This window comes from Felis catus, chromosome X, assembly GCF_018350175.1.
Source record: "Felis catus isolate Fca126 chromosome X, F.catus_Fca126_mat1.0, whole genome shotgun sequence".
NCBI classification, from domain to species: domain Eukaryota; kingdom Metazoa; phylum Chordata; class Mammalia; order Carnivora; family Felidae; genus Felis; species Felis catus.
The window spans coordinates 99,195,576-99,208,427 of record NC_058386.1 but is presented as its reverse complement, the minus strand read 5'-3'; the positions used below and the strand labels follow the sequence as shown (position 1 = coordinate 99,208,427).

The 12,852-nt window shown below is 34.6% G+C and overlaps 1 pseudogene; it reads left to right on the top strand.

The window, feature by feature from the left end:
* Nucleotides 1-3,041: 3,041 nt before the first annotated feature.
* LOC109496593 lies at nt 3,042-3,517 on the top strand (annotated as a pseudogene).
* Nucleotides 3,518-12,852: the final 9,335 nt, after the last annotated feature.

Sequence of the window (12,852 nt, the reverse complement as noted above, 5' to 3'; positions counted from 1 at the left end):
GGAAAAGAAAAATGTCAACCAGGAATTCTACACCATTGACAATACTTCCAAAAGGAAGAAAAAATTAAAATTAAAAAATAAAGAAATTAAAAAATTAAAAACAAGTCATCACAAACAGACCTCCGATACAGGCCATGTAAAAGGAATTCCTTCAGCAAGAAAGAGATTTCCCATGGGAATATGTATCTACACAATACAGTGAAAACACTGGAAAATAGAAATATTTGGAAAAATATAAAAGGTTTTCCATAATTTTAAAAATCCCTTTGAAAAATAGTATTTTAAATGAAACAATCGTAACAACTTACTTTAGAATTTAATGCATATGTAAAAGTCAAATAAATAACAATAGTACAAAAGTCATAAGGGGAGATAAATAGTAGTATATTGTTATAAAAATATTATTGATGAAGTGTTATCACATAAATGTGGACTTTCCTAAGCTATAGTTGGACAACCACTACAATATCAACATAAACAACTATAGCTAATTAGAACAAAAGATATAGGGGTGCCTGGGTGGTTCAGTTGGTTAAGCATCTAACTTGATTTTGGCTCAGGTCACGATCTCAGTGGGCTCAAGCCACACATTGGGCTCTGCACTGGCAGAGAAGAACCTGCTTGGGATTCTCTCTCTCCCTCTCTCTCTCTGCTCCTCCCCTGCTCACATGCTCTCTCACTCTCTTTCAAAATAAATAAATAAACTTCAAAAAACAAAAGAAAAGGGGTGCCTGGATGGCTAAGTCAGTTAGGTGTCTGACTTCAGCTCAGGTCATGATCTCACGGCTTGTGGGTTCGAGCCTAGCTGACAGCTCAGAGCCTAGAGCCTGCTTTGGATTCTATGTCTCCCTCTCTCTCTGCCCCTCCCCTGCTCACACTCTGTCTCTCCTTCAAATAAACATAAGAAAGAAAGAAGAAAGAAAGAAAGAAAGAAAGAAAGAAAGAAAGAAAGAAAGAAAGAAAAGTGGCACCTGGGTGGCTTGGTGGGTGAGTTGAGCATCTGACTTCGGCTCAGGTCATGATCTCACTGTTCGTGAGTTTGAGTCCCGAATCGGAATCTGTGCTGACAGCTCTGAGCCTGAAGCTGGCTTCAGATTCTGTGTCTCTCTGCCCCTCCCCAGCTCGCGCTTTGTCTTTCTCTCTCCCTCTCAAAAATAAACAAGCATTAAAAACAAATAAATACATAACAAAAGAAAAAAGACATAAAGCAAATTAATGAATATAACTAACTTAAGAATTTAGAAAAAGAGAAAAAAGGAAACAAAGTACAATGCAACAAATTGAAAATGAATATAAAATGATAGATTTACAATTAATCTTATCACATTAAATGTTAATAGTATAAATATCCCAATTAAAGGCAGAGATTATAATAATAAATTAGTAAAAACAGGATGCAAATATATGAAGAAATAGAAAAAAAACACTTCAAATATAAACACAAAGATAGTTTTATTTATTTATTTTTTAAAAGGGCCACAGTTGTTTTTTTTTTTAATTTTTTTTTTAACGTTTATTTATTTTTGAGACAGAGAGAGACAGAGCATGAACGGGGGAGGGACAGAGAGAGAGGGAGACACAGAATCGGAAGCAGGCTCCAGGCTCTGAGCCATCAGCCCAGAGCCCGACGCGGGGCTCAAACTCACGGACCCCCAAGATCGTGACCTGAGCTGAAGTCGGACACTTAACCGACTGAGCCACCCAGGTGCCCCCACAAAGATAGTTTTAAATTAAAGCATGGAAAAATAATGTGACAACATCAAGAAGAATCTGGAATAAGTGTATTAGTATAATACAAATTATATTTTGGTAAAAAGATTGCTATATATTAGTAATATTATGTAATATTACTAGAGATTAAAAAGGTCATTTTATATTACTAATTAAACCAGTTCATCAAGAGGACATAATCATAATATCTTAATCAACCAACAGAACTTCAAAATACATGAAACAAAAATTGATAGAAATATAATGAGAAATAAACACACAATTATAATCAAAGATTGAAATACCATTCTTTCACTGACTTATTGAACAGACAGACAGAAAATCAATAAAAATATAGACAACATAAAAGACCATGTGAATCAAATGGACATAACTAACATTTATAGAACATTCTTCCCATCAAGAGCAGAATAATCTTTCCAAGTAAACTCAGAATATTTACCAAAATAGATCATATTCTGTGCCAAGGAAACAATTCTCAATAAATTCTAAAAAAAATTTTTAAGGTTTATTTATTTTTGAAGGAGAGAGAGAGACTGAGCGTGAGCAGGGGAGGGGCAGAGCGAGAGGGAGACACAGAGTCTGAAGCAGGTTCCAGGGTCTGAGCTGTAGCACAGAGCCTGACACGGGGCTCAAACCAATGAACTGTGAGATCATGACCTGAGCTGAAGTTGGACGCTTAACCAGCTGAGCCACCCAGGCACCCCTCAATAAATTCTAAAAGATTCATCATATAATCATTAATATCCAGAATGGTATTAAATTAGATATCAATGACCAAGAGATGTTCATTTATCATTTATCTTGCCCATTAAGTTCAAAGTATTGAACCTCCCCTATTTAGATGATATGACTATATACATAGAAAATCACAAAATATCTAAAAATGTTCTGAGAAGTATCAAATATAGCTAGTTCAAAAGAAACAAAATCAACATGCAAAAATCAATTTTACTTCTCTATAATAGCAATGAAGAATGAGAAAATATTAAGTACCACTTGAAATAGATTCAAAAAATGAATTATTGGGAATAAATCTAAGTAAATAGATATAAGAAAAGTATGCAGAAACCTACAAAACAAACTGAAAGAAAATTTTAAAACCCTAAATAAATGTAAATACAGACATTTTATGTTTCTATAATATGAAAATTCATATAAGAACTCAATTTTCTTGACATAAACATTCTCTATAAATTGATATATCTAATGCAATCCTAGCAAGGTTAATTTGTATCTGTAAAGACGCTTGAATGAAAATTTACAAGAGCTTCCTTTCATTTGGAACTTCCATCTTCCAGTAATTCGCCAAAATGAACAACATAAAAGGAAAAAGGAGAGGTACCCACTGTATGTTCTCCAGGCCTTTTAGAAATGGTGGAGTTGTTCCTTTGGCTAATTACATGCAAATCTACAAAGAAGGTGATATTGTATACATCAAGGTAATGGACAATGTTCCAAAAGGAATGCCCCACAAAAGTTACCATGGCAAAACTACAAAGTTACGCAGCATGCTCTTGACATTGTTGTGAACAAACTTGTGAAGGGCAAGATTCTTGCCAAGAAAATTAATATACACATTGAGCATATTAAATACTCAAAGAGCCAAGAGAGCTTCCTGAAGCTTGTGAAGGAAAATGATCAGAAGAACACGGAAACCAAAGAGAAAGTTACTTGGATTCAACTAAAGCATCAGCCTGCCCCACCCAGAGAAGCACACATTATAAGAATCAGTGGGAAGGAGCCTGAGCTACTGGAACCCATTCACTATGAATTCATGGCATAATAGGTGTAAAAAAAAAGAAAGAAAGTCTTCAAAACTGTAAAAATTATACTCTTGAGTAGAACTGTGCTGTCCTCTCCCACAAAGAAATATTTAAAGCAAAAAAATTAAAAAATGAACATGAAATAGAAAAGGAGGTAGATAAGCCAAAAGAATCATTTTAAAGACTACAAAGCTAAAGTACATACATAATTTGAATTATTAACATAAAGCTGGAGAATTCAAGAAAGTTTAATATTAGAAAAGGGTTTAAAAACAGACAAATAAAAGTGAAGACACAGCCCAAAATTTGAAAAAAGACAAATGTTGAATGATTTTTTTAAATGTGTAAACATAATAAAATGAAGAAAACTTGTTATTTACAATAAATGATGCTGTAATACCACTAAAGTAACCCACTAAACTGTTCAGTGTAACTATTGACCATATAAAAAAAAGCATGACCAATAAAAGAAAAGAATTGATAAATAGGAATTCATCAAATTAAAAAACTTTAGACATGTAGGGGCGCCTGGGTGGCTCAGTCCATTAAGCATCAGACTCTTGATCTCAGCTCAGATAACAAGCTCTCAGTTTGTAGGGTCGAGCGCTGACAGTGCGGAACCGTCAGCACAGAGTCTGCTTGGGATTCTCTCTCTTTGCCTCTCTCTCTCTCTCTCTCTCTCTCTCTAAATAAAAGAATAAAATAAAATAAAAAATTCAAAAACTTTAGATATGCAAAACACACTAGAAAGGCAATGAAAAGTACATCATGGGGAATATAGTCAATATTATAATAACTTTGGTGACAGATGGTAACTACATTTAATCATAGGGATTATGTCATAATATATATAACTGTCCAATCACAATGTCATACATCAGAAACTAATTTCATATATGTGAAGTGCACTTCAATAAAAAAAAGACTATATCTTCTGAAATAAAAAAGACTATATCCTCTGACACCAATAGAATTAATCTTTAAATTAATTTAAAAATGTTAAGTAGAACATACCTAAGGGGTTGGAAATTAAGAAACATGCTGCAGGGGCGCCTGGGTGGCGCAGTCGGTTAAGCGTCCGACTTCAGCCAGGTCACGATCTCGCGGTCCGTGGGTTCGAGCCCCGCGTCGGGCTCTGGGCTGATGGCTCAGAGCCTGGAGCCTGTTTCCGATTCTGTGTCTCCCTCTCTCTCTGCCCCTCCCCCGTTCATGCTCTGTCTCTCTCTGTCCCAAAAATAAATAAACGTTGAAAAAAAAAATTTTTTTTTAAAAAGAAACATGCTGCAAATAAGCCATGTGTTCAATGAAAAAAATTTTTTAATAATTTTAAGCAGGGTGCCTGGGTGTCTCAGTTAGCTGAGTGTCCAACTCTTGATTTTAGCTCAAGTCATGATCTCATGGTAGGTGGGTGTGAACCCTGCATCAGGCTCTTTGCTGAGCACGGAGCCTGCTTGTGATTTCTCTTTCTCCCTCTCTCTCTGCCCCTACCTTGCTTGTGACTCTCTCTCGCTCTCAAAATTAATAAAACGTAAAAACATAATAATTTTACCTAGACAATAATGAATATATCACATAGATCTTTCAAGATGTGGATAAAGTTGTACATAGGAAAACACATAACCTTGAATGCATATTTAGGGAAAAAGGTAAGGCTGAAAAACGAGTATAGAAGTTTGCATCCGAGAACACCAGCAGGTTGATCCTAAGTAATACAAAAGAAGAAAATAATAAAGAGTAGAGTTGAAGTCAATAAAATAGAAAATAAAAACATTCTATGGCAAATAATGAAAAACTTGTTTATTGCAAAGATTAATAATATTAAAGCACTGATAAAATGATGAAGAAATGTCAGTATATAGAGACTATATATGTATATATTTTATATATCAAAAACTAAAAAAAAGAATGTAAAACTTAGAAGTGATGCCATTTATAATAACATCATAGATATTATAAAATCAAAAGGCTATTTAGAAACTCAAAATACTAGTAAGGAAAGATATGCAAGAACTTAACACAAAAAAATTACAAAACATTACTAGTAAGACCATCCCATCAGACACAAGAAAAATCGTTTGACAAAATTCAAAGCCCATTCTTGATAAATGATATCATAAAAGAAAGCAAAACATTAAATTTAACAAAAACGCAAGCCCTGTACAAACCCAACTAAAAATATTTTTAAGAGCAAGTATGAGAGAAATATTCCAACTTCATGGATTACAGGAATTCATGTTAGATAGTTCTCCTCAAATGTGTCTAATATATTCAATGCAATTCCCATAAAAGTCCCAGAGGTTGGTTTATAGCTATTGGGAAATGAATACTAAAAATTATATGAAATAGCTATTTGGAATAATCAAAACTATTAAAAAAAAACAAAATGGGGAAGGTATAACACCTGATAACAATATTTATATCAGACTAATTGGAATTTTTTAAAAAGCCTGTAAAAACAGACAAAGAAGACATTATATAAACATAAAGGAGAGAATCCAACAAGAAGATATAACAATGGTAAATATTTATGCACCCAACATGGAAGAACCCAAATATATAAAACAATTTATAAAAACGTAAAGGAACTCATTGATAATAATACAGTAATACTAAGGGACTTTAACATTCCCTTACATCAATAGATAGATCATCTAAAAAGAAAATCAACAAGGAAACAAGGGCTTTGAATGACACACTGGACAAAAATGGACGTAACAGATATATTCAGAACATTCCATCCTAAAACAGTGGGATACACATTCCTTTCAAGTGCACATGTGACATTCAACAAAACAGATCACATTTAAGATAACAAAACAGGTCTCAACAAATACAAAAAGACTGAAATCATATCATGCAACTTTTCTGATCACAACTCTATAAAACTAGAAGTCAACCACAAGAAAAAATCTAGAAAGACCACATATACATGCAAGATAAACAACATGCTACTAAACAATGAATGGGTCAACCAGGAAATCAAAGAAGAAATAAAAATACACAGGAAACAAATGAAAATGAAAACACATCAGTCCAAAACCTTTGGGATGCAGCAGAAGCGGCCCTACAAGGGAAGTATATAGCAATACAGGCTTACATTAAGAAGAAAAATCTCATATAAACAACCTAACCTTAAACCTAAAGGAGCTAGAAACAGAACAACAAATGAAGCCTAAATCCAGCAGAAGGAAGGAAATAATAAAGATTAGAGCAGAAATAAATGTGGGGCACCTGGGTGGCTCAGTTGGTTAAGCGGCCAACTTCAGCTCAGATCATGATCTCACGGTTTGTGAGTTCGAGCCCCTCATTGGGCTCTGGGCTGACAGCTCAGAGCATGGAGCCTGCTTCAGATTCTGTGTCTCCCTCTCTCTCTGTCCCTCCCTTGCTCTTGCTCTGTCTCTCTGTCTCTCAACAATAAATAAATGTTAAAAAAAAAAGAGCAGAAGTAAATGATACAGAAACTATAAAACAGAAAAGATCAATGAAGCCAGGTGTTGCTTCTTTGAAAAAATTAATAAAATTGTTAAACCCCAACCAGTCTTATCAAAAAGAAAAGAGAAAGGAACCAAATAAATAAAATCACAAATGAGAGAGGAGAGATAACAACCAACGCCACAGAAATACAATTAAGAGAATATTATAGGAATAACAATGAAAAGAACCACTATATGCCAACAAGTTGTACAATGTGGAAGACATGGATGAATTCCTAGAAACATGGAAAGTACCAAAAATGAAACAGGAAAAAATAGAAAATGTGACCAGACAGAAAAGCAGCAAATAAATTAAATCTGTAATCAAAAAACGCTCAACAAATATTAAATCCAGGGCCAGATGACTTCAAAGGTGAATTCCACCAAACATTTGAAGAAGAGTTAATACCATTTCATCTGAAACTATTCCAAAAAATAGAAAAGGAAGGGAATTTTCCAAATTTATTCAATGAGGCCAGCGTCACCCTAACACCAAAACCAGATAAAGAAACCACTAAAAAAGAGAACTACAGGCCAAAATCCCTGCTGAACATGGATGCAAAAAATCTCAATAAAATATTAGAAAACCAAATCCAACAATATATTAAAATAATTATTCACAAGGATCAAGTAGGATTTATTCCTGGGTTGCAAGGGTCGTTCAAGATTCACAAATCAACAGTATTACTCCACACTAATAAAAAAAGGGTAAGAATCATATGATCATTTAATTAGATGCAAAAAAAAAGCATTTGACAAAGTAAAGCATCCATTTGTGAGAAAGGAAAACCTCAAGAAACTAGGTTTAGAGCAAACATACCTCAAAATCATAAAGGCCATGTATGAAATACTGACAGCTAATATCATCCTCAATGGAAAAAAAGTGAGAGCTTTTCCTCTACGGTCAGGAACAAGTCAGTAACGTCCACCCTCACCACTGTTATTTAACATACTACTGGACATCCTAGCTACAGCAATCAGACAACAAAAAGAAATAAAAAGGAGCCAAATTGGCAAGGAAGAAGTAAAACTTTCACTCTTTGCAGACATCACGACACTCTGTACAGAAAACCTGAAAGACTCCACCAGAAAACTGCTAGAACTGATACACAAATTCAGTAAAGTCACAGGACACAAAATCAATGTACAGAAATCCGTTGCATTTCTATATACCAATGATGAAGCAACAAAATAGAAATTAAGGAATCAATCCCGTTTACAACGGCACCAGAAAACAAGATACCTAGGAGTAAACCTAATCAAAGAGGTAAAAGACTTGTACTCTGATGAAAGAAAGTGAAGATGACATAAAGAAATAGAAAGACATTCCATGCTCATGGAATACCCAAAGCAATCCACACATTTAATGCACTCCTTGTCAAAATGCTAACAGCATTTAGTTCTAGTTCTAACAGAACTAGAACAAACAATCCTAAAATTTGTATGGGAGCACATTAGACCCTAAATAGCCACTGTGATCTTGAAAAAGAAAAGCAAAGCTGGAGGCATCACAATTCTGGACTTCAAATTATATTACAAAGCTGTAACGATTAAAAACAGCATGGTACTGGTGCAAAAGTAGACATATAGATCAATGGAACAGAATAGAAAACCCAGAAATAAACCCACTATATGGTCAATTAAGTTTCGACAAAGCAGGAAAGAATATCCATTGGGGTAAAGAAAGTCTCCTCGACAAATGCTACTGGCAAAACTGGACAAAAACATGCAAAAGAATGAAACTGGACTGCTTTCTTATACCATACCCCAAAATAAATTCAAAATGGATTAAAGAACTAAATTTGATTCAGGAAACCATCAAAATCCTAGAGGAGAACACTGGCAGGAACAACTTTGACATCGGCTGTAGCAACTTATTTCTACATACATCTCTAGAGGCAGGGGAAACAAAAGCAAAAATAAACTATTGTGACCTCATCAAAATAAAAAGCTTCTGCACAACAAAGGAAACAATCCACAAAACTAAAGTGCAACCTACAGAATGGGAGAAGATATTTGCAAATGACATATCTGATAAAGGGTTAATATCCAAAATGTACAAATAAATTATAAAACTCAACACCCCAAAAAACAAATAATTCAATTAAAAAATGGGCAGAAGACATTAATAAATGTTTTTCCAAAGAAGATCTACAGGTAGCCAAGAGACACATGAAAAGATGCTCAACATCACTGATCAACAGGGAAGCGTAAATCAAAACTACAATTCCCTCACACCTGTCAGAATGGCTAAAATGAACAACACCAGAGACAACAGGTGTTGGCGAGGATGCAGAGAAAGGGGAACCATCATGCACTGTTGGTGGGAATGCATCGTGGTACAGACACTCTGGAAAACTGTACAGAAGTTCCTCACAAAGTTAAAAATAGAACTACCCTGAAATTTAGCAACTATACTCCTAGGTATTTACCCAAACAGTACAAATATAGTCATTCAAAGGAATACATGCACCCTCATGTTTATAGCAGCATTATCTACAAATGCCAAATTATGGAAATAGCCCAAATGTCCATCAACTGATGAATGGATAAAGAAGATGTGGTATGTATGTATATATGTGTGTGTGTGTGTATGTATATATATATATATATATATATATATATATATATATATATAAAATCTTAAAAAAATTAATGCCTTGAGCAAATGACAAGTGGAAGTCAGAATTAGGAAGTAAAGGGAAATGAACATATATTATGCTAGATGCATATGAATATACATGTATATGGCCTTAATTTAAATCTTGTACTAACCCTGCAAGGCAAATTTCTTTTTTTTTTAATTTTTCTTATGTTTTATTTTATTTTTGAGAGAGAAAGAGTACGTGAGCTGGGTAAGAGCTGAGAGAGGGAGACAGAGGATCCGAAGAGGCCTCCATGCAGACAGCCGAGACCCAATGTAGGGCTTGAACTCATGAACAGTGAAACCATGACCTGAGCCAAAGTCAGACACTTAACCAACTGAGCCATCCAGGTGCCCCAGCAATTTTCTATCATACAGTACATTATGCATTATACTACTTTAATTATTCGATTGAGGAAACTGAGGTTCTAAGAACTTAAGATTTTTTGCCAAAGTCACAGAGTAAATGGCAAAAGAGGATTTAAAGAAATTTGCAAATTTCTATTTCATTATCAACCTAAAAAAATTATCTGGTTTTATGAAAGATATTCCAAGTAGAAAGTGAATTGTCTGTGCAATCATCTCCAAATAATGAAGAAATTCTCAATAATTCCTTCAGTTTCAAATGCTGGTGAAACCTTTTTGTGAAGTACAAAGTGCTGCATTGGCCAGCTTGGCTACACTAAAGCCACACACAGTCAGCATTTCCATTCTTAATGCTGTAGGGGCACACTGTAACTCAGCCATAATCAATCTATGTTGGCCTAAGGTTTGTCATTAAAGGTCATGACTGAAAAGCGCCTTTAAAATAAAAACTCCATTTAACCAACTTAAATAGGAATAGGGCACATGAACAGAGGCTGATTTTCCAAATGATTATAATTCACAGCCAGGTGTCAGATGTAAGTATTTGCTTTATGCTTTCCAGAAGATTGTTGCTGTTTATTTGCACCTGCAAAAAATAATCAAACAGCAGGAGAAAATAATTACAGGTACAGCTAAATCAGGCAATGCCCTTATCCAAAGATACTATGAACATTCACTTCCATTTTCAAAAGGCTTATCATACTAAAATCTCAAAACCACAAACATTGCAGATACCAGTGAAAGAAAATGAAGATGAGAATATAGGGCTAAAGTAAGTAAATATTCTGACCCGGAAGTTGAACATAACAACTTGACTGTGACTTGAGGAATGTAAGAACTCCATAATTGTCTAAAAAAAAAAAAGGTAAGTATGAATATATGAAATGAAGTACTGGAAAAAAATTCCAAAATTGCAACACATCCTGGAAGACTAGTCCTAATGTCATCTAATAAAGACGTTAGTATAATTAGGCAGATTCAAGCAAGTTGGCCATGAGCAGTGGTGTACGTGTAAAATAGCTCTCTACAAATAGACCCTTTCTTTGTATCCTTTGCTCATTTCTGTGGTAGAAATACCCAAAATACATGAATTTAAAGGTATGAATGTGACACCACTGCATGCAGGATTGAAAACAGATGTTTACCATTGGCTCTACTAATCAGATGTTAGCCACCTATATCACACTGATGGCTCAAACCAATAATATAATCTTCTACCATAGGGTAGGATATTAATAAGAGCAAATTAAACCTAAAACATACAAAAGAAAGAAATTAATAAAGATTAGAAAGGAAATGTATACAATACTGAATAAAAACAACACAGAACAATCAATGTAACCAATGGTTGGTTGATTTGTTGAAAAAAATCAACAAAATTGACAAGCAGTTGGCTGAATTAAAATGAAAAAAAGAAGAGAAATCTTATTAAAATAAAAAGTATTGGGTGCTTGGGTGGCTCAGTCGGTTGAGCGTCTGACTTTGGCTCAGGTCATGATCTCACAGTCTGTGGGTTAGAGCCCTGCGTTGGGCTCTGTGCTGACATCTCAGAGCCTGGAGCTGCTTCGGATTCTGTGTCTCCCTCTTTCTCTCTTCCTTCCCCTGCTCATTCTCTCTCTCTCTCTCTCTCTCTCTCTCTCTCTCTCTCTCTCTCAAAAATAAACATTAAAAAATTTTTAATAAAAAGTATTATAAGGAAATATTATGAGTAACTACTTCCCAAAAGTAAAGGAAATAAATAAAGGAAATGCACAAGTTCCTGGAAAGACACAAACTAGTGAAAATGATTCAAAATGAAAGTGAAAACCTGAAAGAACCAATAAACAGCAAAGCTATTGAATCAGTAATTTTGTAAAAATTCCATACTAAAGAAAAGTTCAGGACCAGAAGGCTTCACTGGTAAATTCCTCCAAACATTTAAAGAAGAACTAATACTAATCCTTCATAAGTTCTTCTAAAAAACAAAAAGAGAAGGGAACATTCCCAACACACTCTACAAGGTTAATGTTGCCCTTATACCAAAACCAGACAAACATATTAGAAAAAAATTACACAATAATAATATTTATAAATACTGACACAAGATTTTCAACAATATATTATCAAACCAATCCAGCAACTTATAAAAGGGATTATACTTCATGAACAAGTGGGATTTATTACAGGATTGCAAGACTGGTTCAACAATAAAAAGTCAAAGTAATACAACATACAACAGAATTAAGGGCAAAACCCACATCATCATATCAATGAGGAAAAGAAGAAGCATTTGAGAAGATCTGGTACTCTTACATGATAAAAACACTAAAAAATTAGCAACAGAATTGAACTTATCAGCCTGATAGAGGGCATCTACAAAAACCAACCTCTAAGCATGACATAACACAGAAATCATTCCCTTAAATTCAGGAAGAAGACAAATATATCTGCCTTCACCACTTCTATTTTCTTTCTTTCTTTCTTTCTTTCTTTCTTTCTTTCTTTCTTTCTTTCTTTCTTTCTCTCAAGAGTGTGCAAGTGAGAGAGGGGCAGAGAGAGAGGGAGAAAGAGAGAACTCCACAAGGAGCAGAGAGAAAGGGACAGAGAATCCCACACAGGCTCCACACTGTCAGCACGGAGCCTGAAGCAGGGCTTGAGCTCACTCAATGCAAGGCTCCAACTCACAAACCCTGAGATCATGACCTGAACCAAAGTCAGATGCTTAATGGACTAAGGCACCCAGGCACCCCCTGCCTTCGTCTCTTCTATGTAATATTACACTGTAAACTCTGGCTAAGGCAACTAGGCAAGAAAAAAATAAAGACATCTAAATTGGAAAAGAAATAAAACTCCCTCTTTGACATGATACAATCTTATATGTAGAAAATCATAA